The sequence below is a fragment of the Talpa occidentalis genome, unplaced genomic scaffold, assembly GCF_014898055.3.
Source record: "Talpa occidentalis isolate TD23 unplaced genomic scaffold, MPIMG_talOcc4v2.1 talOcc4.7, whole genome shotgun sequence".
NCBI lineage: Eukaryota > Metazoa > Chordata > Mammalia > Eulipotyphla > Talpidae > Talpa > Talpa occidentalis.
The window spans coordinates 70,198,939-70,226,627 of NW_023605083.1; the positions used below are offsets into that span (position 1 = coordinate 70,198,939).

The 27,689-nt window shown below is 45.2% G+C and overlaps 1 long non-coding RNA gene across 1 annotated transcript; it reads right to left on the bottom strand.

Moving 5' to 3' along the window:
* Positions 1–1,030: 1,030 nt before the first annotated feature.
* On the bottom strand, positions 1,031–26,741 carry LOC119232534 (uncharacterized). Its single transcript, XR_008549640.1, has 3 exons — positions 26,671–26,741; positions 1,475–1,588; positions 1,031–1,242 (listed from the first exon to the last, which is right to left on the bottom strand). It is a non-coding gene; the product is annotated as an uncharacterized LOC119232534 (long non-coding RNA).
* Between the last annotated feature and the right edge of the window lie 948 nt (positions 26,742–27,689).

Genomic DNA, 27,689 nt, shown 5'->3' on the forward strand with positions numbered 1-27,689 from the left:
CTTGCAAGATGTGACATTGGAGGAGGGACAGGAAAGAAGAAGAGCAGGATCAGGCCATACCTGGAGGAGGGGTGTTCCAGGTGGGGAGGAGGGCGGCCTGCAGCGTGCAGCCCCTGAGGAGGGAATGCAGCTGTCACATTTGGGGACCAGCAAACCCAGCTGGGCTTCTTCCCCATTTTGGGAAATTTGCTTGGGTTCACTGCAAACATGAAACCACAGCCATGAGACTACGAGCCACCATCACCATGCTTACTGGCTCGCTCAGTGACACCCTTCCTGTGCAGGCATTAGTGCATTGCGATGCTCAGAGGACGTGTTCCCACCCCCACTTATCCAGAAGAGAGATCTATGGGTGGGGGCTCAAAACACTTCCCAGCACCCACCACAAGCATCACCATCTCTCCCCTCCCCCTCCTCTAAGAATTAGAAGGCAGTGTCCAGTGCCTGCTTATGGACCAGGAGGACCACGTGTATTTCAATACACATGTGGACCTGGCACTTCCTTCTGCTGATAATCTGACCCAGGGTCTTTTGCTTGCACAGGAGGAAGCCCAAAAATTTTGTTCTTTCTGGTCCCCTCCTCTCCTTTTATTGATGCTACAGAACTTTCGAATGGATTCAAAACTTGCTCCAGGATAAACAACTTACTGGTACTCACACATATCTATTCCCATTCATTCTCTCTCTCTCTTTCTTTTTTTCTCTCTCTCTCTCCTTTCAGGCACATACTAGCTCTTCAAATGGGTGTATACGTCAGATTAGTTGACATTTCATTGTCTTTCTTACTGAATGAGAGAAAAGGATTTCCAGGCTCAAAATGGGAGGAGGTTGAAGGAGTTACCCTTTAAGACCACACCCAGCAGCCCGTCCAAGGTCACACAGTAGGTGGCAGCACTGAAACCAGAACCTGGTACCCTCATCCCTGGCTCTTCATGTAGGTGACGACTCAGGGAAGCTCATACCTGCGGGAGACTGGACCGATGGCTCTAATAGCCTTAGCGAATGCGCTTCTGTTCTGTGTAATCCCTAAATGCCCATTCCACCTTTCCCTCATTTTTTTCTTTACTAAAATTACCATTTCACTCTCTGAACCCATGGACAGTTTAAGGTACGCTGAGAAATTTTTAACATTGTGTGTTTGGATATCTTCCATCAAATCTTCCTTGCCTCTCATCAGATCTGAGTACCTTCCTTTCTTCTACCGTAGTCTGGATCTTTTCTTATCAGTGATCGCTTTGAAGCCTCAGAAATATGTGATTGTTTAATTAATCAACCAGTACAAACAGCATTAGCAGTTACTATGACTAAAAAAAAACAAAACCCCCTAGATTTTAGATTAGACTTAAACTTGTTTAATCAGTCTGTTCCCCAGACTCTCCCACTTTTAAGAAAAAGATGCACAGATAAAGAAATAAGGAGAAAATAATCTCCTAATCTACCTTTCTAAACCCCATAGCACAAAAGAAAACCTTACCTTCACCATCTCTACCTCCAGGCAATCAACATTCTACTGACTGGTGAAACTAGAGACTCTGGAAGGTCAAAGGGCAACTGTGACAAGTCTACTGGATCCAAAATCTCTGGAAAGCTGGAGAGAAGGGAAGCGTGAATGAGGACCCAGGGGGAGGACCTCATAGGTTAATGCTGTGCAGAACCAGGCAAATTAAATGTGAGGTGGGGTGAGGAGTGTGGATCGTTGCACCATCACTCACTGGCGACGAGCTTGGCAAAAATCATCTTACTCTGTGAACCTAAGTCTCCATGTCCTCAAGGTGATGCTGGTGACAGGAACAACCCCAAAGTGTCACTGTGGGCAAAGGGAACTCAACAGGTATCATAGACTTGGAAACTCTCAGAGCTGGGAGACTCCCAGGAATGAAGACTCATCCCTTCCCCTGTTTTCCAGAAGTGAACCCTAAAGTCCAAGGAACACAGGGGGTGCAGAGTTCTACCCATGCCACCCTTCAGACCTCTCTAGACCCTTTCTTAATTATTTTAATTTGGGAGCAGCCACCCATCACTCTGCCTGTCTGCTTTATACCAATACTATAAGAACTTTGTTCAGCAAAATGCAAATTTAACAAGAAGTATGAAACCTAAAGTTTTGAAATAAACTTATCATCTCCCTGAACCCCATTCACACCACCCCAATAATTCATTTCCTTTGCCTGTTTTGAGCATCTCTTCCAGGCTCTGAGGACTTGACATTCTGCATTTGCACTTGCATCCAATCATCAATGTATTCTGTGTTGCTACAGTCTTCATAATTATCATTTTAACAGCACCATAATACCCCTTCATGTTGATGCACTATCATTTACAAAACTGTTCACCAATTGTTGGACATTTAGCTTTTCTACAGTGTTTGTTATTATAGATAACACTATAATGAGCATCATCGCAGCACAGAGCTCAAAAGGTCTGATAAATTATGTCCTTAGAATAACAGAGAAATTCCCAGAATTCTGTTTCTGGAATCAGAGGGCATAAACCCATTGAAACACTTATCTATTTCCCCCAAAAAGAATCATACCAATCTGTACTACACCAGTGGGGTTAACTGGTTCTGTTTTCACCATGAAGCTTCACCAACTTGAATGTTCTAGCTTTGTTTTACTTGATTCTTTTTCTGTCTGTGGCAGAAACCCACAAATTTTCATTGTAGAAAATGTGGACAGAAGAAAAAAAGAAAAATTCATCATAACCCAGTCAACCAAAAATAATCACTACCCACTGTAAGCTTATTTCTTTCCAATCTTTTTTCTATACATACAAAGAATTTTCCCTCAAATTCTATACATTCTATAAAAGATTCTGTTTTATTTTTCTTTGTTTTCATTTATTTTCCTGTCATTGTAAACTTTTTTAAAATAATTAGCTTTAATGGGTATGTAATAGTCTATTATACATAAATTTATTTCTTAAAGATCCTCTGAGGTTGGATATGCAAATTTTGTCTGTCATGAACATACTTCTGGATAAATCTGATTTGTAATCTTTGTTTACTATGACCACAGCACAAACAACTTGAAATAGAAAGTCAGATCAAAGGGTATACAATATCCAATATCCTTGGAGTTTAAGGATTGAAAGTGAGAAACTTCAGGGGATTTCTGTCATATCCATCTGAACCCTGAAGAAGGCAGCCTGGGGCCTGAAGGAGGCATCAGTGTTTGGACAGAGGGCGCTGAGTTCCTTTAGCAGCTTCAGGACCTGGGGCAAGGCAGCTAACATCCATGTCTGTTACATGGCATAATACTCTCTGTCACTTGTCATTAGGGCTGACCCAAATGACATCCACAATATCCATTTGTGGAATATCCAAATGTTTTGGTAGGGGGGATTTTTGAGTGAAGAAAGAGGTGAAGTCCATCTCTTCCATTCTGAAAGCCAAAGGGGACCTGTTTATTCAACCCTAAAAGCTAAGAGCTAAGCGCATGCACAGGACTTGGGCAGGCCAGATGCATTTGCCCAGGACCCTGTGGGGGACAGGGTGGCTCAGACAATATGAGCAATGACTTCAGCAGGGCCGAGTCTGGAAGCAGGGAAGCCACATCCCTCAATTTGGCAACAGAGGCTCCGTGGAGGCCAGGTCTTGCCTGTATTTGCGCCTGTGGCTGTTGCTTTTGGTTTTCCAACCTTCATATCAATGCTGTGCGTTCCCTAAATCCTTCCAAGAAGTTCCTTTTCCTTCTTAAATTAAGCAAAGTGGATTTCTATTGTTGCCAGTGGATTTCTACTGTCGCCATTTCTATCATTGCCATTTCTATTGTTGCCATCTGCCATCAAGATTTCTATTGTTGCCAGGACCTGCAAATCTGTGAGGACCCAATACAACGCAGGTAGATATTCCGGAGCAGCAGCAGACCCAGAGCAGGCCTCCAGAAGCATTGTTTGCTCTTATGATTATTTGGCAGCACAGAACAGTAGCCATCCCTGCTCTACTTCTTACTTCTGGGTCACCCAAGACATATCGCTTAACCTCTCTGTGCCCCAGTTTTCACATATGCAATATGAGAACACCAGTGCCTGCCTCTTGGTGTTGTATAAGGATAAAATGAGTTAAATTCTTACTAAACGCTTTAATGTGCTATTGTCATTATAACCACCAGCCTGAGTGCCACTCTGTCGTTTTTACAGCACCTTCACCGTCTCCATGTCATTTAATTCTACGAGCAGTCATGGGAGAGATGTAATCCTTCTTTTACAAATTTGGAAACTGAGGCTGGGAGCGGTTCCTTCCTGGAGGTCCTACAACCAGTTGCTGGTGAAAAACACAACTCAAGCTGTGGATTCTGAAGGTCAGGTTCGCTTAGGCATATGCATGTATGACTGCAGTGTGCTCTCTATGTTTTTCAGAGACAAAGCAGCGACTGAATGAGTGAAAGAGAAAGAACTGAGCTAGCTAATGTTTGCTCAGCCTCTGCTTGTATACAGTCAGGCCTTGCATGCACAAGGAACACAGGTGCAATTTACTTATAATTCTGTATAACTTACTCCTTGTAACATGGCAACTTAGATAGCCTCCTATCCTATCTACAATGAGGCTCACAAAGGTTTGGTGCCCTGTGCCAGGTGACACAACAGTGGAGCCGCTGGCCCTGCACTTCGCCCCCAATACCACTAACCCCTCCAAAGCCCTGTTTAGACTTGAAAAGGGACACCTCCTGCCTTGCATCTGCCATTCACCTCCCTCCCCCATTATCTCCAGGCTGAAGTGTGCACAAGGGTTATTTTCGCTACCAAATTGGCGCTTAGAAGCTGGAGATTAAATAAACAAACGTGTGAGCGGTTTCCTGCACCAGCTCGCACGCAGCCAGCCAGGGCGTTAGAGGGCCTCGCGATCGCCGCCGTTTGACTGCGGGGCTGCCTGACAATGGCTGTGCGCTGTATCCTGTTTATACAATGAATCTATAATGTAATTTCACCAGGTTCTGAAATGCACCGAGAAACATGCGAGGGCTCGGTGCCTTGCCTAATCCATATGAAACAGGCTGGAAACGCGCCTAGTAAACACGTGGGAGACAAGAGGGGCTGCAGTCAGTCCATCCTCATCTAAAAGGGATTATGGCCCAAGGAGCAGGTGAGACAGCACCCCTCAGCACCCTCCCCACAGTATCCCCGCCTCCCCCCGCCACCCTCGCAGACCCCAGCAGCTCCGTGGTGGAAGCAGATCTCTCTAAACTGTACTTACAGGATTTGCAGACAATTCCCAGGGTCTCCAAGTCTAGGGTCCTGGGCCACATCCTTACCACTTGGGACCAATTGCTGCAGAGGGTGTGAGTTAGAGGATTGTCATCAAGTATGGCCTTGTCCACTTGTCTATTCAGTCTCTCAAGATAAAGAGAGAGAAGAGGCAGATGCATGGGAGAAAGAGAACTCAGGATTTGCCTTCTAGCTTTGTGACAATCACCACCCCCCACCCCCAATCCCTGGCTCTCAAGTGCTTCATGACGGATACTAAGTGTGTAGGGGGCCTTGTCTTTGTGATCTTAGATTAATTGGGTCTCTGAGTTAAACTTTTGCTAACTAAGGGCCTTGTTTAGCCTCCTGGAGAAGGTATGCAAGCAATGTCACCTGGAAGATAATAACAGAGTCCTGAGAACCCCAGGCTCCAAAGGAGCAGAAAGCAAGGCATTTAGTTCATATCCCCTCCTGTATGAGTCCAGCAACCTTATAATTTATTGACCGCCTCCCTATTTGTAATGAAAATAAAAGTTAGCAATGATGGGGCCTTCTCTCTCATCATGCTCATTCTAAGAATTATGCTACTGTCCCCAGTTTTATATTTAAGACACACTCTGTGCCTAAGGTCACAGAGCACTTCAGGGCAGAGCACAGAGGCCAGTCCTGGCAGCCGGCCCCAGCTGTATGACAGCACTGAACTTGCACAAGCCACTGGGCTGTGTGAAGCTGGGGAATTCTGCCACTTGGAGACTGGATGTGGGGATTTAAAAGGCCTGTTTGTGCGTCTGTGGCACAGGCCCTGGCCTCAGGCAGGACTTCCAGCTCGGGGACTGATAACCCACAAGCCTGGAGCAGACCGGTTCCCTCTCGGGGCCTCAGCTCCTCATGGCTGCTCTGTATAGAGGCCCCTCTCTCCCCAAAGCCTCCTGCCCTCGGCTGTGGTTGTCTTCTCCACAACCACAAGGTCATGGGGGCCGTGTACTCAGGGCGAGTGGGGATGTGCCTAGATTTGGAAGCCGGGTGAACATGAATTCCACTGCTGCCTTTTTTTGCCAAATCTTTCTCAGTTTTCTCACCTCTTCCTTGTGCAGTTTTCTCACCTCTTCTCACCCCAACGATTAACTGGGGACAAAAGGACCCACTCAGGGATCTGGTGTGAAGGCTGGAAGAGCTCTGGCCTGCAAGCTCTGGGAGAAATAACTTTGTCATTGTTGTTATGATGTTCTCCTGGTGATCACAGCGATGATTCCTGAATGTTCCATGAAAGTTCTACAAACCCAAATTAGCTTGCTACTTCAGCAAAACCTTTTCTGTCCCCCCAGCTGCCCCACATGGGATTAGTCCCCCTCCCCAGTCCCCAGGATCTCAGCCATGCCCCTGCCTTGACACCAAGTACTTCTTGCTACAGCCTTTCACCTAGGATCCTCTGCAAGGCCATGAACTTGGGGTGAACTCCATCCCACCACCCCTAGCACAGGGTCTTGATGGGAGTTTGGTGTTTGTTGAATGAATAACTAAGTAGCTGAACAAACTACTTAGTAGTGACTCTGCAGGGGAGGGGAGAGAATTTAAGGCAGGCACCAATCAACAATCTCCACTAATCTCCTCTTGGACCACAGTCTACCAGAGATTATCACTCTATTCAGTCATTCTTTATGTCTTTCAGGCCTGAGGAAGAATTCCTAGGAAGCCTTGACTAATAAAGCTTTACACAGAGCTGTGGTTAAGAGCAAGGGCTCCCTAGGTTCTGCCACGCACTGGCTCTGTGGTCTTAACTAAGCTATTCAACCTCCCTGAGCCTGAGTTTCACCCACTTGTAAAATGAAAATAATAATAATCCTTCCCTCATAGGGTTTTATGAGAATTAAATAAGATAACATAAAGAGCATAGTACCTGACATTGAAGAAGCACTTAATAAATGGTCTGCCTTTTTGTCATTATTATTATTATTAGACCACGAACCTGCCATTTCAAGGCTCTGAACCATGTACACATTCATGCATTTTGCATTTAGTTTCATGTATCTACCAACCAAGGGGTTTAAAGGATCTGACCAAGATCTACAAACCCCTTAAACTAGTTAATTTCCCCCCATTTTATAGGCAAAGAACCAGAAGTCCAGAGTGGGGAATTTGATTCAACCACTATGGCCACCCCAGAGTTCCCTGATCATGTCAAAATTGAATTATGAGCTGTTTTCACAAATCCTAAAATCTCACTCTCGGCTTACATGTTGGAGTCGTTCGCCTCTCTGCTAAGGCTGAGCAGCACAAGGAGATACATAGAACAGATGTGCGGGCTCCCTGCCCTTTGGTCTACACAATATCAGGGCTTTGTCCCATCCAATTTGCCCAGAGAAATAGCCAGTCCTTCTGCTCGGCTGTGAGGGGTATTGGATGAGCCACCATGTGCCCTTGAGTCTCATTTTCTTCATATATCAAATGGGATGATATGACCCACCTCACAGGTTGTGACGATTAAACAATAAAATGTATTCGAAACGCTGGCCCAAATTTAGCCCTTGGTAAATGTTACCTCTTACCCTCATCAGATTGAACGTATTAAAGGAGTAAATATTCACTCAAAATCCCCCTTTGGAGAAATAGACACACACAGAACCCAGCAAACAAAGGTTTGCCAAGTCCTGCAGGTACCTGTTTTAATGAATAAATGAAAATGCTTGGTAATGAGCATAGTGATTGTTTTATGTAAATGACGATCCCGTGGAGCTTGTAAACAATTTCTTGTCTCAAGAAAACATTGCCCTTGAGAGCTTGTTTACAACACCAATTTGCTTCTCCAACTTCCTCTTCGTGGACTGCAGAGAGGAGCACTTGGCCCAGGTATGAGAAAATCATGACAAATCCTCAGTGGATGTCTCCCGTCTTAGCTGAGCCTTTGGAGAGAGTTCCTCCTTAAGAGAAATGCTCCTTTTCTCTACCTTGCTCTCAGTCCAAGTTGGGACACTCAGGTGATCTTTGATGGGGTCAATATTTTAATATCAACAGAAGTGATGAGTCTGTGCTGAGTAAAGTAAGAGGCATCATGTAATAGTGAAAGGAGGTCCCCACCAACCAGAAGAATTTCTGTGATCCTGGCTCATTCTGGAAATATGGGAATCCAGGATAAGCACAGATTGGCTGGGCAGCTGTTCAGATACCATTCTATAAGAAATGCTGAAAAAAGTCCCACTGAATTCACCAGAAATATAGTGTCAGGTAATGAAGGTTTCCAGTTGCAACTCCTAACATATGGGAAACAGTATGCTGGCCACACTGGTTTGTCCCTCACCACAGAAAGCACCTGTGGGCACCCATCTACCATCTGAACAGCAGGATACAGATGCACATATCCCTGCCAGCCCTATTCAGGGACCCTGCCAAGGACCTATATGATCTGGCAAATCTTGTAATGTCTTTTATTTTTTTAACTAAATTAAAAAATGCACATATCTTACGAATCAAAAGTCACTCCCCTATCTCTCACAAATAAACACTAAATTATGTTTTCAATACTATAAGCTTGATGGGGTATTCAATTATTACCCTGATGGCCCTGACCTTGAGTAATCATTCAATCTTCAAGAATCAATTGCCAAAGTGTGATGAGGGTAGATTTGATACCAAGGAAAAAAGATTTCATGCTCTGCACCTTTGGTTTGCTGTTGCTTTCCTCCCTTCTCTGTTAGGACTTACAATTTCCCCAGCAGAATCAATCATGTTGCAGGGACTCTATCATTCCTTATTCCTGCTTCCTTCATGCACTTCATGCAAAGTGAGGTCTTTGAGGTTTAGAACCAGGGTTCATTTCTATATGTGGTTCCCAAGAAGAGAGTGGCAACAACAAATGCATCTATAGAGACAGAAATGTGACGATGAGGCTTATATCTACAAAGATCCAAATGGAGGACCTTCCTTTCATGTCAAGAAATCCTCCCTCAGGAGGGGAGATAGTAGCGTATTTAGTATCCAAGAGGCAATAGGAGGTAGGGAAAATGGATAAGACTTGTCAAAGGGGCAGCAAGCATGATCTGATTGGCAGACTGGTTATCAGGGGGTATTAAAAAAATATGTAAAAACACTGAGGAAAAGAAGAACAAGGTTGTTCAATGTCAAAGAAGAGATTTTTAGATATGAGACAGGAGAAAGCAAGAATGTGGTATTGAGTTAGAATTGGAAATATCAGCATAAACTTGTGACATACATACATAGATGTTATATAGATAGAGGCAAACATACATATTGACACAGAAATGTCCATGTGCACTTATACACATATGTATGGTCTAGTGATGTCCATTGAGATGACCTAGAAGCAATGTCACTCCATTAGAAATGAGCACCCAAATCATGGTTTCTAAATGCTACCCTTTATTAAGAGGAACTAGGAATCCTTAGAGAAATGGTTGATTCAAGGAGTGGGGCAGGATGGAAACGACAAGATGTACCTGAAATTGGTTCAGAAAGTAAGGAAATGTTTAAAAGTAACTGGAAGGCAGCTTGAAGAGGCTCCAGTAAGGAAATCTGGGACAATTCAAAGTGAATAATGACCATCACAGGTTGCAACTGGTTGCAAAGGGATAGGAATCCATAATTCTATACCAATATTAATTAACTAGTTAATCAGCAACTGGGGAAGAAGAGAAAGTTTTTTCCCCACAGTAGAATTCCAACTAGTAAATATGGAAGGGAAGATGATAACACAAAGTTGCTATTGGCAACCCTCAGGGTAGCAGTTTATTTAGGCAGTAATTTTACTGATAGATGGGTGCTAAGGCTGATGGGCGGGGAGTCTTATAAGTAAGAAGACATTGGCATCATCCTGAAATATCACACTACATAATATCAGATACAAAGCGAAAATGATGGCTCTGTGAAGAGAAAATCTGGATGGCACAAACTTGATCCTTGAAACTACCCAAAAAGAGAGGCAGACTGTCTGGGTGGCCAAACCCTAGCTGTGACAGCTACCACTGGGTGATGCTCAGCAAGTTCTCCATCCCTCAGGGCCTTAGTTTCCTCTTGTCTAACATGAGGCTGTGAATGGCACCTGGCCCATCAGGATTGTACGGCACGTCTACACATTAACCCATGTAGAACATCTAGAAGTGAGCCTGTGCATGACATCCCCCCAGCAGTGTAAGCCGTTATCAACATTGTGGGCAATGAAACTCAGTTCTGAGAGAGAGAAATGGCACTCAACCCCATATCCGCCAACCTCCAGATCACATGCTCAGGATCTCCCAGGAATCAGAGTCCCAGTGGTCAGGCTCCTGGAGTTTTCAAAGTGCTGTTTTATCTGCATTTCACTTGAAAGTGACAGGAATCCCTAGAAAGGAGTAGTTAGATCTCTCCTGGGCCTCACTGACTCACCCAATATGCCTGTGATAAGCATTAGAGGAGGAATTGGAGTCACTAGTTCTGACTCCACAGCCCTGGTTGCTTTCAGGGTATAAATTTGACTCCAGGAGCTCCAGCCCATTGCCAGAAGTCCATTAAATGACCTAGGGATAGTGTCCAACTTGTGAAAGACAACCAAAGTTGAGGCCTCCCTGATGGCACAGGGGTTAAGTCTTAGTGCTATCAAGCTATTGCCAGCCACTGTGGCCTGAGTTCAATCCCCAGCCAGGGAGCTGACCCACATGGCGCAGCAGACCTCTCCTGTCTCACCTGCTGCTCCCCTCAGCAGTGTATTTCAGTAGATCCACCTGTTCTGCTCCCCACTCTGTCTTGGTAAATCCTCTAGCCACCACCCGCCTCCCATACCTCTGCCTACACCCCAGTTCTTAAATGCACAAATAAATAAAAATAAATCTTTAAGAAAAAAAAACAAAGCTGAATAGGTTTTCTGAACTTGAACTTCTCAGTGAATATTTGATGTGTTTCTCTTTCACAAATGTATCCCACTACTGCATTAGTATAAACAAGAAAAGGTCCTTACCAGGAAACAGGGAACTTCAGAGCAGGATGAGAGACAAGAACTTAGATCGACTTGGAACCAAGATCGACTTGGAAGACTTCAAGGTTGAGTCAAGGAGGGGATCAGGACCATTCAGGCATGAAGGAGAAAATATCCTGACTTTCACCTTTAAATTGTCATTTGTTATAATGTCACTTTACCTGGGGTGGGTGGTCTACAAGAGAATTGGGGTTAAATAGCAGGATATCCTCTGGGCCCGAAGAGAAAGGTGCTGGAAGCTCAGTGGTTCTAAGCTTCTCTCCAAGTGCACAGGCAGTCGTCAGAGTCAACCAAACACTTTTACCAAAGGTGGATTGGATGGAGACCCTCATAAATCAGATGTGAAGTTTACAACCAGGAGAAGATAGGAGCTTCTGGGCCATGTGGATTTAAAGATCAACAGACACCACTCCAACCCCCACCTCAGCCTGGCCCAGGCCATCTGTACAGATTTAATATCTCTCTCACTCCTGCTCCCTGGGAAAACTAAACCTCATCTGTCTGCAGTTAGCAGAAGCCTGGAGTAACTGGATTCGCTACTGGAACAAAAGATATATGTGACGTTAACAGTTCATTGAGCTGTGAGATGAACAAGACGAGTGTTGAAAAGGAAACCCAAGTTGAGAGTACATTTCCAGTGTTAATAAAGCTTCTCTTTTGTTGTATGTTTTCAAACACTGACTCCGGGATGGGGACCATCCGTTTCCTTCTAGAATTAGACAGGCCTGCAGTCTTAAGGCATCGGAGCATCATCCAGCCCTATGAATGGACTGCACAAGTGCTGCATCAGGAACCTGCCCCCATCTTTTGCTCTTGCTGCAGTTATTTCACTGGCTTGGCAAAGCTCTCCTGTTCACCCAGAGCATGTGCATACTGGGGTAGACACCAAATTCCAAAACTCAGGCCACCAGGGGTGCTGATCACGCAAAGCAATGAGCAGAGCAAAGGTGGAGCCATGAGCCTAACAATTGGTGACTGCATCATTAAATCATAAAGGGACGCACAGGATGAAGTTCAACGTGGCCTTAAAATGTGAACTGTAGACACGTACTGGCTGACATGGAAAAATGGCCATGATTTTTGCAAAGTATTTTTTGAAAAGCAAGCATGTAACAGCGTGTATGACCTGATCCCATTTGTCATACATGAATGAGAGAGAAAAAGAAAGAAGCTGGGGTCTAGCTTCTAGGAAGGACAGACCCTATGAAATCAAAAGCTGTGGGCATCTGGATGCTTTTAGCTAAGTGGGTATAGACCTTGACTACAGGGCTGTGTAGAACAGCGAAGGAAGTAGAGCTGGAGGTGGGGGGCTCATTCTCTGAGGGGGCAGGGAGGAAGTGGAGAAATAAATAACAGAAAATGAAAGAAGATTGTTGTGGTTTGGATTAAGTCCCCAAAAAATGTCTGCTGGAGTTCTCACCCTTGATACCTGTGAACATGATCTTATTTGGGAATAACTAAGAAGACATCATAATTGATTAGGATGGTCCCCGTCCAGTATGACTGGTATCCTTATAAGAAGGGAAACAGGCAGAGGGAGGAGATGGCCGTGTGGAGACAGAAACGGAGATTGGAGTGGGGCAGCCACAAACCAGAGGATACGGGGGCAATTGGAAGCTAGAGGAGACAAGAAACCATCAGGGATTTCAGCCCTGACAACATCTTGGCCTCGGACTCTGGCCTCGGATTCTGCCCTCCAGAGCTATGAAAGAAAACACATCTGTTGTTTTAAGCCACCCAGTTTATGACACTTTATGGCAGCCCAAGGGAATGAATACCGGGACCCAGCAAATGGGGTGAAGCTCAGAGAGCTACAGGGATGAAGAAATCCATGGTGGGCAGATGAGTCAGGGTCCCCCAGAGAAGAGAACCAGCAGGATGTCTAGACATACATAAGAGGAGATCTATTCTAGGAATTAGCTCACGGGGTCACAGAGGCTGAGAAGTCCCACAATCTGCCATCCTCAGACAAGGAACAAGCAAAGACCTAGAGTAACTCGGGGCTAGAAGTGGAAGGCGATGGTGTCGGAGTCCTAAGCCCAAGAACCAGGAGCCCATGTCTGAAGACTTCACTCCAGTAGAGAGCAATTCCCCGGCCTCTACCTTCATGCCTATCCAGGCCCTGAGCAGCAGGGGTGCCCTCCCACACTGGTGAGGGGCCTTTTTTACTCATCTGCTGGCCCAGTGGTGAGGTCCTCCAGGATGCCCTCACACACGCCCCACGAGCTGGACATCCCTTACCCTACTCGAGTAGCAGATGGGATTAGCCACTGCGGTGATGGAGCTGATAAAGAGCATTTTAAGGATGAAGACGCCTAGACCCCTTCACAGTCATTAGTGTCTCCATGATAGAAACTCCTCCGGCTCCCTCCCAAATGGCTTCACAAGCTGGGATAAGGGTGCTTTGTGTGGGGGGTGAGTGGGGCTATCTGGAGAAGGTGGTAGCTTCCTGTGTGGATCACCATGGTGCAGAGCAAAGCCGGGGTGCGGGATACCCTGTACCTCAAATGCCCCTCCCACCCCAAACCCCCACTCAGGCAATTCTCAGAAGTCTGCAGGGGACTTAGACTTCCACAGAGCCTGAATTAGAGGTTCTGTTTCATGGGTGCAGAAATGGAGTCTAGAAAGCTTGAATAACACGCCCCAGGTCCTACAGATAGCCAGTGGGCTTCTGGAGCCCCGGCTTTCCCTAAAAGCTGCCCAGTTCAGCTGCACATGCAGCTGTTCCAATGGCCCTGCTAAATGGGAAGCAGATGTTACCCTATAACCATTCTCTGCTCGTGGCCATCTCCTGGGTCAGCTATACAGTGGCTAAAGAAAACAAAGGACTCAGTCTCCATCCACAAATGCCACCCCGGGCTGCCCTCCCCAAGCTCCCACTGCTCCATCCAAAGACAAATGACCAAGATCTATAATCTACTCCCCTCGTCTGACTTCAAAACTGACTTACTCAAAGAAAGGATATCTCAGACACCCTTCAGAGGCTTCAAGCACCCCATAAACAGGTCAGAATAGCTGCTCGTCAGGGTCCCTTAGAAGCCTGAGATGAATGGGGGATTCTTTCACTGTTTAAGCCGGGAGAGCAGGTGCACAGAAATGGTATGTGGGAAACAGTGAGCAGGCAATGCTGTAGAGACGAAGGTTCTAGACTCCTCCTAGTTAACACTGTAGGAAACCAAGGTCCTCTGAGACATGAAGGAAGACCTCTTGGGATTTGATCTCAGAAGGAAGTCTTTAGATGAGGACCCTGAGGGTGCAGCTGGTGAAGCCTAAGGTGAGTAAGTACAGAATTGGGGCTCCAGTTCAGGCAGCCTGGCTCGAGAGCGCGTTCTGCCCCCCTCTCGCCTTCTATAAGAAAACTCGCCTACATGCGCTGCTCTGGTCCTCACGACACCCTCTGATGCGTCCTGTCCAAAAGAAGGAACAGGTCCAGAGAGCCCCAGCTGGGATCCTCATCCCAGTCCACTGCTCTGTCACTGGGCCTTAGTCAAGCCCCCCGCCCCCTCACCAACCTCACCTGAAAGAACAAATGGGTAAGAGTTATATTCTTCTAATACCCACCCCACCTCCACACACACACAAGGAATCATCCTCTCCCTGAAGGCAACAATGCTCTTCCTTTTCCCTTGCTCCCAAAAGATGTGGCCAGTGATAGATGCTAGAGAACCTTGTTAAAAGAAGAAACCACTGTGGTAGAGGTGGTGCCGGACCAGAACCCGTCCCCACTGCTCCAGCCCACACACCCTCTACCCGAGGAAGACCCCCTCCTCTTCTGATAGGCCAGATTCTACAAAAGCAGCCCACAGAGACTGAAAGGGCAATGTTTCTTCTTCTGTCCAATCACTCCACACATTAGGGGTTGGGGTGGTACAGGAATGCGGGCACAGATGCCTGTCCCCCCCGCTCCCCGCGAGGGTGTGGTGTCACCACTGAAGTTCGTGGTTGTGATCTTGCCATCACCTGTCTGTGGGGCACTTTATAATTTGCCCGGGATCTCCACACGTTCCTTTGCCTTTGCTCTTCAGCATAGCACTCCAGAACCCCACATTCTTATTTCCACATTCTTATCTTGCAAGGACAAGAGCAGCTCAGCTCACAGAAGGTGCGGGCCAGGCATCCGGACCCACATCTGAGTTTCTCCAGAGTCCACCCTTGTCCCAATAGGCTGTGAAGCCTCCTAAGGGACCAGGACTGAAAACAAGGTCTGTCGCAGCCCCAAGACCACTCCTCGGGACCACACAAGTATCCTCCACCATCCACCTCCCCCAGAGACCCTAACACAGAACAGCAACCTCACTGCCTTTCTCCGCAGACTCTCTTCTGGAGGGGCTCCCTCATCTGCCATCCCTGTGCCCTGTGATGCCAGGAGGGTCCTCCAACTCTTGCCTCAGTTTATCCACCTTGATCACACTGCATTTTTCTAAGCCACCACACCCCAGCAGCGCCTCCCAGGAAACGAAAGAGAAAGGAAGGGATGGCGGAAGGGAGAGAGAAAGGAAAAACGCAGCCCTCCTGAGTGCAGAGAAAGTTACATATGAGGACAATTACTCCCCGAGCTGCTGTTCAGTGAAGCGCTTCCAGCGCGCTTCCCCGCACTACGGAGGCTTTATGGAGTTAGGTGATAGATGACGGCCGCCACGTGCGCGGTGATCTATGACCAGTCCCGGGTTACGCTCCAGCCTCGGGACGGCTGTGTGATTTAAGGCCACTCCCGAGACTCCTGCTGACACCAGGGCTGCATGGTCTAATGTTGTGTCTGGGATCAGGGTGTATGTGCCAGGAGGCAGGGCCAGAGCCCAATGCCCTGATTGGAGGCCCCAGACTTCATCTCCCGGGGCAAACTCGCGTCTGGTAAGGGCTGTCTTCATCCAGATGGAAGGGTTTGCATTCTTGAGTTTCAAGGCTCTGGGTGAGTCTCCACTGCTTCAGTGATAAAATATCTGTAAATGCAGAGGCTCTTGGAAGTGGAGGCGAGTTCAGAGCTCTCCTGCCACTCGCGGGTGAATTCATGAAGCTTGTACTCATTCCACAAATGCTTGCCGAGCTCCTGCTATAGCGCAGGCACTGTTTCTGGCAGCTGGAGGTGCAGCAGTGAACAGGGCAGGCGTCATTTTGCCTGATCAGGGACTTCCTTCTGGAAAGGAAGAGCTGCCTGCTTCTAGAAACAAAGACCCATTACACAAGGAAGGAGGCAGCTTTGGCGGTGGCAGATTGTGTCAGATTTTTGAAAAGAACCACAAAAAGCCGAGAGGGCAGGTGACAGCAAAATTGGTTATGGAAGGCCTCTGAAAGCACAGGCACTGAGATGAGACTGGAAGGAAAGGAAGGAGCCAGGAGTTTGAAGAGTGGGGAGAAGGGTCTTCCAGGAGGAAAATGGGAATAGCATGTGCAAAGGCCCGGGGGTGGGCAAGCGTGACCTGTGTGAAAGACTGAGCAACTTGTCTCTGTTATCCAGGAATATTTTTTAAAGTTCCAAAATATAACCCCTTGTCCTTCCAAATAAAAGTGAACATATCCCCCTAGAGCAGAAGGCTTATGCCTTAAATGTCTGTCTTTCTCACTGTTCACACCCTTGATGCTTTCTTGCCAGACCATCCTTGTTTGAATCAGTGAAGCACTGAGATGACCAGGAGGCAGTTTTTCAGGATTATTCTTTTTTTAATCCTCTGCCCAGTGTGCTGAAATGAGCCTCTGGCTGACTGATGTTGTCCGTCTACTTTTCCGTCTACTTTTCCACTTTGCAACACTGGGTGAAACACCACAACCCAGGCCCTCGGAGCTAGACACTGGTGACGAATTATCTGAAGCAAGAGTTCACGGGGATTCTTTAAACACTGGAAAAGGAATATGAGTCATGAGCCTCCATAACCACCCTGTGCTGGCCTCCACCTTGGTCTCCCTGGACAAATCTAAAATGAGTGTGCATCTTATGATTGATGTGCATAACTTTTTCCTTTTGTTTCCAAAAAACTGATATTAAACCAATGGTGTGTCCTATGACTCATGGGCTCCCCAAATCAAGGAAATATAGTACTAGACGGAGGGTCACTTGATGCCTTGGGCCTGTCACCCCAATGTAATCAACAACAGTGCCCCCTTCTTTCTCAAATATCCCAGTTTGGATGATAAATTATGTGGTTCCCCTAATAATACAGCACTAAGAAAAGGCTGCCTTTGGGTGATTAGGATGCTTTGTTTAGGAATTATAGTCTTTGCACATTTTCTCATAACCCACCCCCTCCAAACAATCATATTTCAAAAGTGCTTTACAACTCCTTAACACAACATTTGTGATTCTTCCCTGATAGGCATGGGATTACAATAAATTAACCAAGTCTTTCAGGCAGCCACTTCCTCATTAGTGCTTCCAAACCTGTCCCCTGAACTCCACACACCCTAAAGCCACTGGGCATTAAGTTGTAGCCCCCAAGAGCCCCACAGGCACCACCTACAGCACTCTGCAAAAGGTTCTCTTGAATTCTGAGCTCTAAAATGGAACACATGGAATTTGTCATCTATATTCAGTATATGCATGTTTATTTTAACTTGAAAGCTATGTTGAAATCAGTTCCCAAAGTATAAAATCAAACCACCCAGAAGATGTTCTGTTTATGCAGAGACTTTGGATACCCCCTGGTATGTTTCTAAGAAATACAATCCCACAGACCTTTGCTTTTATGAGATGGGGGCTGCCTGCTGAGGAAGAAAAGGCAAATTCTCATACAGGAACCCAGTACAGCAAGCAACGTGAACAGGAAGAAAACTGACCAGATTGGGCATCCCCAGTGGATGGGGTTCACTCCATCCTCCGCGCTCTGGAGGGGGCATGATGGTTCCCATATTACAGATGATGAAACAAAGAAAGAGGTGAAGCCACTTATCTACGGCCTCACAGAAATAAGGAGTATGGAGGAAATTCTGCATCCAGTTCCCTTGAATGTAAAGACAGGCTTCTCCCGACGCATGCGCCCCAGGACTCCGAGATTTTCCCTGTCTGTTCTGCAGTTTATTGAAGTGCTCTTATTACAAGATGTATCTTCCATGTAAGTTTTCTCATCATCTTCACTGTCACTTCATGTTTCTCTCTTTAGATTGACTTCCCAGGGCTCTCACGAGAGATTTGAAATAAAAAAATTTAAAGCATCTATGTCTATTTGTAGCTCTGAAAGCTAGTTTGTATTTGGAGGAGATTATTTTATGAGATAAAAAAAAGTTGCTGAAAATGTGGAAAACTACTATAGATAAAATGCATTTATTCTGAGATATGATCTGTTGGATTTTCTACTACCAACGTGGGGAGAAAACAGGTGGTACTCCAGAAAAATACTCACAGATGGAAAATGTATAAATGGTAATTCACCAAAAACAACTGCAACCGTGACTTTTAAAATATGATGCTGGTTTCCATTTTGGGTCGATGCTTACATCGGAAATTCTGGAACTCCCTGGATAACGAATGTTTGGCTAATTAGATGCTAAGTCTCAGGGAAAAGACATGGATGGACGGAAGGGGCTCTTTCATCAATGTGAAATTTTAATCTATATCCTCAGTGATTTGTGTTTGGATCCTATTGAAGAGGAACAATACAGTACAGCAGGGGACATTTGAGCTAAACCAAACCAATTTCACATAAAGCACATTCCTCTCCACGGGTCCCCCTTCTTACTACCATGAAGGCCTAATAAATTGATAGAGACTGAGTTATCTTATTCCCAAAGCTATTTTGTTTTCTGTATTTCTGCTCAACCTTTGTTGTTTGCACTGAAAGTATAAAAACTGCCTGGGTTGTCCTGGATTTGGAATGAGTGCAATAATATTAGAATGAGAGTTGTTTGCCAGACAGGAAAAACTCCTGCCCATACTTCAAAACCCTATTCGAGTATCTTTCCAACAAGAAAACATTCCCTTGGTAGTTTCTTTCTTCCCCTACTTAGTGCTCCTCTGAACTTTATATTTACCTCTTTGGAAGCTCCTGTCTTGTCTGATGAATTACTTTTATTGGTGTCTTAATTGCACCACTGGACTGTGAGGTCCTTCATGCTTAGTCTCCAGAGTTCCTAGCATGATGCTTGGAATACAGTAGTTTCTCAATAAATGAATGAGTAAATGGATAAATAAAGTAAAATTAAAATTAATGGACACCAGAAACAGAACTACACATTTAGATTGCTTTTCCTCCTACGAGGCAGCTGTATCCTTCAGAAAATTCTTCAACATGTCTTATAAGCTAAGTCCTAGACAAATTCCATCATTAATTCCATCTTCGGATTCATTCATGCTAAAAAAATAAAAAGATATCTCTGAGCATTCCCACACTAGAATCTGTGAGGTTAACTTCAACTGAAAGATAAAATCCAGATGTGAGTCTTTCCCTTGTGAACATCATATTCTTGTAAGTTTCTTCCCCTCAATTTTTCTATAAACCTAAAATTGTTATTAAAAATGGTCTTAATTTTAAATTCTTTTTAAAAACTAAAGAAAGAAGTATTGGTGAGGATGTGGAGAGGACAGAACCCTTGGGGCACTATTGGTGGGAGTGTAAATTGGTGCAGCCTCTATGGAAAAGTGCAGAAAGTCCTCAAAAAGGAGAACCACCATCTGATCCCATAATCCCACTCATATGTACTTATCCCAAAAAAATGAAACCAAGATCTCAAAGAGCTATGAGCACTCCCACGTTCATTACAGCACTATTCACAGTCGCCAAGATATGGCAACATCCTACGTGCTCATTGATGGATAAATGGACAAAGATAATTATTCAGGCTTTTTAAAAAGAAGGAAATTCACAATACGTGACAACATGGATGAACCCTGAAGACATTACGTTAAGTGACATGAGTCAGTTACGGAAGGACAAATATTCCATGTTTCCACTACATGAGGATCCAAACTAGTTAAACTCATAGAAGCAGAAAGCAGAACGGTGTTTGCCAGCGACTGGGGAAGGAGAAACAGGGAGATGCTAATCAACGGGTATTAAGTTTCAGTTTCACAAGATAATTTCGAGAGAGACGCTGACACAACATTATCCATGTAGGTAATAATACTGTTCCGTAGCCTTCAAAATCTGCTAAGACAATGGGTCTCATGTTCTTACCACAGTAAAATAGAAATTTAAAATATATCAAGAGTATCTGAGCAGTTTTCAATTTTTTAAATATCCTACAGAAAGTGAAAGTAGGCCTTTTCCTTTACAAAAGGATTCTTCACTTTTACAAAATCTGCCATGATGGATCAACACCCATATTTTGTAGGTGGGGAAAGTGAGTCTCAGACAGGAAACATGACTTTCCCAAAGTCATGATGAGTGATAACAAAAGCCAGAACTTGTCCAGACTCCTTGCCACCACCCCCCCAACCACTGACTTGGTCTCTCTTAATATCATAGGATTCTCAAACCCCAGGACTTATAAGTCCATTTGAGAAGCTTGCTTTTATCCCTATTGCCTTGTGGACAGTGAGACATCCCAGGGTTGCCTCCTGGGATCCCAGGCACCCCAAGCAGAAGCTACCTCCTCCCTGCAGCAAGGCCATAGAAAGCATAGGCACTGAGCTGGGATTCTTTCTCCACCTGCCTCACACTCTGGGCTCCATCCGTAATGAACAGCGCACTGTCCATGCCACTGGATCCTTGCAGTGCAGAACCCAGCCCAGAATTATGTCTTTCTTCCATCTGCCAAGCTCCTACTGAGCTCAGGTACTGATTTTTCAGGAATCTGTCTTTAAACTGGTCTTCTCTTGCTCTGCAACAGGGTGAGATACACGTCGCCTGGCTCATGCAAGGCCTGTGCTTCCCTCATCAAAGTGGGGGCCCATCTACTTTCTGTCTCCTCCACTGATCTGGGAGCTCACTGGCACCTGGGTCTGTGTCTATAAGAGACACCAGCTCTGTAGGGTGACTGTGAGCATTAAATGAAAAGCTGTATGTGGAGTGCCGAGACACAGGTCTTTACATTGTTGAATGAATAAATGAATGAATGCAGATTGCACAGCTGGATGTTTGGACTCCGGGAAGGAAGCACCAGGAGAAGATTTTTCTTCCACAAGACAGGATTTAAATGGATCTGACAAACCAGATGTGTGCCCCCTGAGGTGAGATGTGCAGAATACATTCTCTCAGGCCCAAATCTTCCTTTGCATAGCAATTATTTTTTAACATGCCTTTACCATGCTAAAATAGTAGCGTATATGCATCCTAGGGTAGGTTAGAATAGTATAACAACTGTCTGCATAATTTTTAAAAATCAATGTATTGTAAAGATATAATTCATTAAAGAAAGGAGATTCTTTATAATAAAATAACTTATATTTTGATAAGTAAATGTTCAACCTGATTTCAGAGAAGACCCACAAAATAACAAGATTTTTGCAGTTCTTTCTAGTGAGCAGACTGGAATTTTTGAGATGTAGGCAATAATCAGCAAAATGCTATTTCCACTCTTTCTTTATATTTGGCTATTGAAATAAGGGCTAAATAGGCACCTTCCTATATTTACAAGCACAAAGGTAGATTGAGGCATGGCGGGGGAAGTGTCTTATACTCCACAGTGGCCACCAACAGAATAATTTTCTGATGGTGAACAACTCCTGTGATAAAGTTTTAAATAAAAGTACAGTATACATTTGTTAACCCATCCCTGAAAAGGTCCATGAATTTTAAAATCCTCACATACTCTATGGTGGCAATACCTGATGGGAGGATCCAACTATTACCTCAATTAAAAATTAATTAGACTTCATATATTTTTTACAACATTTTTCATTTTTGCACAATGTATGCATTTTCATCTTGGTTATAGTCCCCATACAATTCCCACCCTTGTTTTGATCCTATTCCCTCCTCCTACCCCCTGTAGTGTGTCTCTGGTTTATAGTTGCTTGTTGATTTTGATGTTTACTTCATTAAATTGGGGAGAATTGGCACTTGTACAACAATTAGTTCACTTGTCTGAGAACATGTTGCTAGTCATCTCTTAGCCTCTGCCAGAAAGCTTTGCAATTGTCTCATGTAGAAGCTGTGTTACTGTTATTTTTTTTTTGGTGGTGGTGGTGGTGGTGGAGTCTGGGGGAGCCTAAGTTTATTCCTGGACCTTTGTCTCTATGTTGCCATTGTGAATATATTTTTCATTATTATGCTTTCTCAATGGTGGTTGCCGGTATAAGTAAACTAATTGATTTTTTTAAAAAAAATAAAAAATAATAATTTCAAAAAAAAGACTTAATTTAAATTAAAAGTCATAAAATTTAAAAAGTAACCATGCACAAAATATTATATGGAAATATATGTGTCTGTGTGTGTGTATATGGGGGTGTGTGTGTGTGTGTGTGTCTGGAGAGAGATTGGGTCTAGATATACAAAAATGTAAACAGATATTTCACTTACATGCATTTCAGTGAGACACGAAAATTGCACAGGGGATGAGAGTGGATACTTTTTAAGGTGGAATCTTCTGGCACAAGGTAGTATGGTTGAACAGATCTGATCCCCCACCCACTAAATGTTATTAAATAACTTCCCCAAACTTTGGGACAACCCAAAAACCACCCATAAATACCCTAAATGCCCCATAGGGGGCAGCACAGCCCTCTTTGAGAACCAGCACTCTAGAATACTAGCTGAACCCAGGATCATAACAGCATGGGTGGGACCATCAGGGTCTCAGCCCTGCCCTGACTCCCCTTCTGGAAAGCCCAGTTCAAATTTCCCAAGTTAGGAAGCTTCAGAGGAGGCTGTAGGGCATGCAAGCTGGTGCATGGAACAGCCACCTGGGTGCACCATCCCAGCTGAGGCTGCCTCCAATGATAATGTTTGCAGATGGGCGTGTGAGCAAGAGAGACTTGCACAATCCTAATGGCCTCCAGCTGCTGCCACTCACACTGAGCCCGGGGGCATGGCCAAGCCAGTGCAGGCAATGGGCATCCTGCCCAGGCTGAATGCAAACTGAGCTCAATCTCCAGTTCCCTGTAGCCAAAATCCAGAGTGAAGAAGCAGGAGACTTGGGTTCTAGCTTCAAATCCACTGCTGACTTGCTGTGTGATCTGAACATGGTGCTTTACTTCCCTGGTTCCTATTTCCCCCTCTGTCATGAGAGGTGGACAAAAATCGTCTTTCCTGCCTCAAAAGCTTGTGTTATAAGTAAGAAATGAATCAACCCAGAAGGGAAATATTCAACTCAAATTTAACTCCTAATAGCACATCCCTGATAAAGCTGCAGCTAATACCCTTTACACACTCTAAATGGGCCCTTCTGTAACAAGCACATGGACTGCTTGTGTGATGATGACCAGTTCTCAGGGCACTGAGAGAAAAACTTAAAACTGGTGGTGCAGGATGGAGCAGGCGACCGCCCAAGCAGAGTAAAGTAGCAGCTGACAGTCCAGGCATAATCACGGCAGATAAAACGAGATCTGCTATTAAAAAGCCTTGGATGTGGACCTAGAGACACTTGAGTATTATGAAGCCAGCATTAGAAGGAACGAGGGTGGTGATCAGCAGAGTCAAGGTCCCAAAGACCCAGGCAGACCACAGACATGATCACAGCTGGGAGCCAGGTAGACCAGATGTCCCATCCTCTTGATGATGATTTTTGTTAATCTCTCATGACAAAGGGGTCCTCTTCACAGAATTTGTTCTCATAGAGGGTGATCTTGCAGGGAGAGGGGAACCATGGAAGCAGTTGAATGGACACAAACGACACTTTTGAGGAAGAGAAATGAGTGGGATTCTAGCTTACACAGGGGCCATGATTTGAGGTGAGGTCAGAGGTAAGTGAGAGCAGTGGACTATGGAAGTGTTTGGGTTTTAGAGTAAAAGCAATGTGAAACCATTGGCGGGTTTGTTATTCTGGTTTACAGGGTAGCTTGGTCTCATTTACATTTTTAAAATATCACTCACGCTGCTGTGGGAAAAACAGACCATGGATTAGGAAGAGTTGAGCCTAAGAGATAGTTAAGAAGTTACTGCTGGACCGCCCCGGTGGCTCAGTGAGTTGAGCGCCGCTCTGTGAAGCTGTCTGCAGCCTCTGCAGCACGGGATCGATTCCCGGCTGGCCAGGGAGAAATCCACATGGCATGGCAGACCTCTCCTGCCTTGCCCGCTGCTCCCCTCAGCAGTGTCTTCAATCCGTCTGCCTGTTCTGCTCCCCGCTCTGTCTCTGGTGAATCCTCTCACCCTCCCGCACCTCTGACTGTACCCCAGTTCTTGTATAAATAAATAAATCTTTAAAAAAAAGAAGTTACTGCTGCTGTCCAGGGGGAGAAGTTAATGTCTTGAACTGGGATTCTAGCAGTGAAGGTGGGAGCAGTAGAAGGCTGGGATTCATTCTGGATACAGCACCAAAAGGACTTACTATGGATCTGCACAGGGAAGGTAAGAACTCCTGGGTGTGCTCTGCCCCACCACACTGCCTTGCCTGCCTGGCGTCTTCTCACTCTTCACACATGATTCAACACCTCCCAGGACTAGGGGTTCACCCTCCAGGGAAGCCCATTAGAGATTTTTGACATAATACAGTGTCATACTCTCTTCCTGGGACATCCACCCCACGTTAGCGCCAATTCTCTCCCTCTGAGGGGACAATGCAAAGAATCAATTCCTTTTCCTCCAGAATGCTACCCAAAGACTTTGAGATTTTATCCTCCTCCTGCCCTTTCTCATTCCAAGAAATGATCATTTTTCTCCTGGGGGCCAAAGGAAGAATTTCCAAATCCCATCTCTAAGAGGAGTTGTGATAAGACCCCAGATGGCAACTTTATCTTGATCAAGAGGTTAGCATTAGGTCATGGGATGCTCTCTTCTCATGCCTAAAAATTTTGGGATAGGTTGAGAAGATGCTCTTCTTCCCCTTAATGGGCTTATCTCGGCCTGTCAGTTTAGCGTGTGAATCACTCCCACTTAAAGAATATTTCCATCCAATTACATCTCTTCACCATAAAGCACTACAGAAATTAACACAGGCTAATGGACTTAAGCAACCCCAATGCCAAGACTGAAACAGATTAAAAGGAGGGAGCGACCCGCCTCTTTCCCTTTTTGCTCCCCTGTCAGTAGTTTATTCCATTATCTGAAAGCCCTATTTAACCAGCCTACAGTTTTCCTATTTTAGGGCCTACCAGCGGCCCCCTAGGGAAGGTCACCAGTGGGGAAAAGAGAGACCTTTTAAAGATTACACATGAACAGAATTTGAGAAAGTCTTTGAACACTGATGGAGGTTCTGGACTTCAAACTCCAGCTGAGGCTGCTGAAAAATAAATGGTCAAAAGGGAAGGAAATAAAGGGAAGAAATAACCACTGCAAGAATTAGAGGAACTTAGATATTGCAAGAGTTCCAAGAAAGTTGAGAATCAGGAGTCTGGATGACATGTCCAGCTGTTTCTGCTGTGTGACCTTGATTAAGTCAGTATGTCTCTCTGAACCTCTTTTGTTTAACACATGCTGAGCTAACCATACTCTGGGCTAAGCATTGTGCTGGGTAATGGGGATTTCAAGGCAACAAGATGAAGATTTTGCTCTCCAGGAGCTCACAGTCCTGGGGAGAAGCCAGGAAAACGTATATTTATAACATAAGTGCAATAATGCCCATCCCCAATCTATAAAATGAGCAGCTTGACCTAAAAAATAATGACAATGACAGTAACAACTAATATCCGTGAACTCGGAGCCCTCCTGGACACATGCATCTCCCTCTGGCCTCCCACTGCCATGCAGAGGAGTAAAGCAAGAGCCCCCAGAGCTCCACGGTTCCCAGCAAAGTCCCACACCATCCACCCTCCTCCCTCCAGCCCTCAGAGTCCAGATACACCACCATGATTGACCTTAAGGCCCCCAAATCAAATCCCATCATGCCCTACATCCTGGTTCATGTCTGTCACCCCAAGAAACTGAAGGCTCCTACCTCCCCATGCTCAGGACTCTTATCCTTAACTGGGCTCTACATCCCTACCCCACTCTTCCCTCTGCCACCCCTCTATCCTCAGCTAAACTTATGCAGACATTCACCTTCTGGCTCCAACTGCAATCTGATCTCCCTAGGGATCCCCTTCCGTGTAGCTCTCTCCAGAACGCCTGTTTTCTCTCCCACACTCCTGCTGCCATTCACACTGCTCCTTACTGCTCCTCATTGCTGCTTCCAGAACTCCGTCCCACACCCAAGCCAAATGCTGCTAGCTCTGAATCCATCCCATCACATCAGAGCACCCACTCCTCCTTCCCCTGGCCACCTACAGACCTGCCGTCCCCTTCCCCTGAGCCCCTAAAGATTTTAACTCCTGGCTCACTGGTATTCTTTTTACCACACAGACTTAGTTTCAAGATCCATATAATGTTTCTTTCACCAGCCTGCTTTGTTATTCTTTGACTTCCTCTCAGTCACTCACTGTCATGGTCATACTGTTCTCACTCCATAACCTCAGTTTCAAGAACCCCACCACCACCACCATCACTACCACCACCATGATCACCATCACTACCACCATCACCACCACCACCATCATCATTATCATCATTACTTCCTTATATTACCTTTGTGGAGAGTTATATGTTCTAAAAACTGGCTGCAACAGCATATCCCACTCATATGCACTTCTTATATGACTTTGACTCTCTTCCCATGAGCCTGTTTCCTAGGTGCGATTATGACATGGCAGAAATGATGCCATGGTGAAGTTATAAAAGGTGAGAGAGTTTCTGCCTTGTTTTCTTTGGACACTCATTCTTGGAACCATCTACTATGCCTGAGAGGTCTGTGTGGAGAAGAACTAAGGCCCTCCAGCTTCTGCACCAGCTGAGCTCATGGATGATGGACAGAAACAACTTACCAGTCACATAAGTTGCCATCTGTATTAGTTCCCTGGGGTTGCTAGAACAAATTACCATAAACTGGATGGTTGAAGCAACATAAATTCATTCACTCACAGTTCTAGAGTCCAAAAGTCAAGACATCGGCTAACCCGCACTCCTTCGGAGGTTCTAGGGGAGAATTTATTCTCTCTTTCAGCTCTTGGCAGCTCCAGGCATCTTCAGATGACAGCTGCATCACTCCATTCTTCCCCTCTGGTCTACACCCTCTTGTGCCTCTCCCTGTGCCTCTCTCTTACAAAAACACCTGTGATTGCATTTAAGACCCACACAGATAATCCAAAATAACTTCCCTGTCTCAAGTTCCTTCACTTAATCACAGCTGCAAAAGTCCTTTTTCCAAATAAGGTGACACTTCCTTTCTTTGCCAAGTCAGAGGCCAGGACTTAATATCTTTGGAGGCCTTTTATCTATTTACCACACCATCTTAAAAGTAAATCCTCCCTCCCTGGTCAAACCAGCCCCAGATGAGCAGAGGCAAGCAGGTCCCATCAGAGCGCTGCCAAAAATTGAAGGTTCATGAGAAAAATGGATGATTATTGTTGTTTTAAACTGCTCAGGACTGGGGCAGTTTGTTACCCAGCAATAGATAACTGATACAATCCTTGAGTGCCTTGTTCATTTCTTGCTTCACTGCACTTGCAGTTTTAATCCAGCTCTCCACCTGCTCCCAACCTGGACCT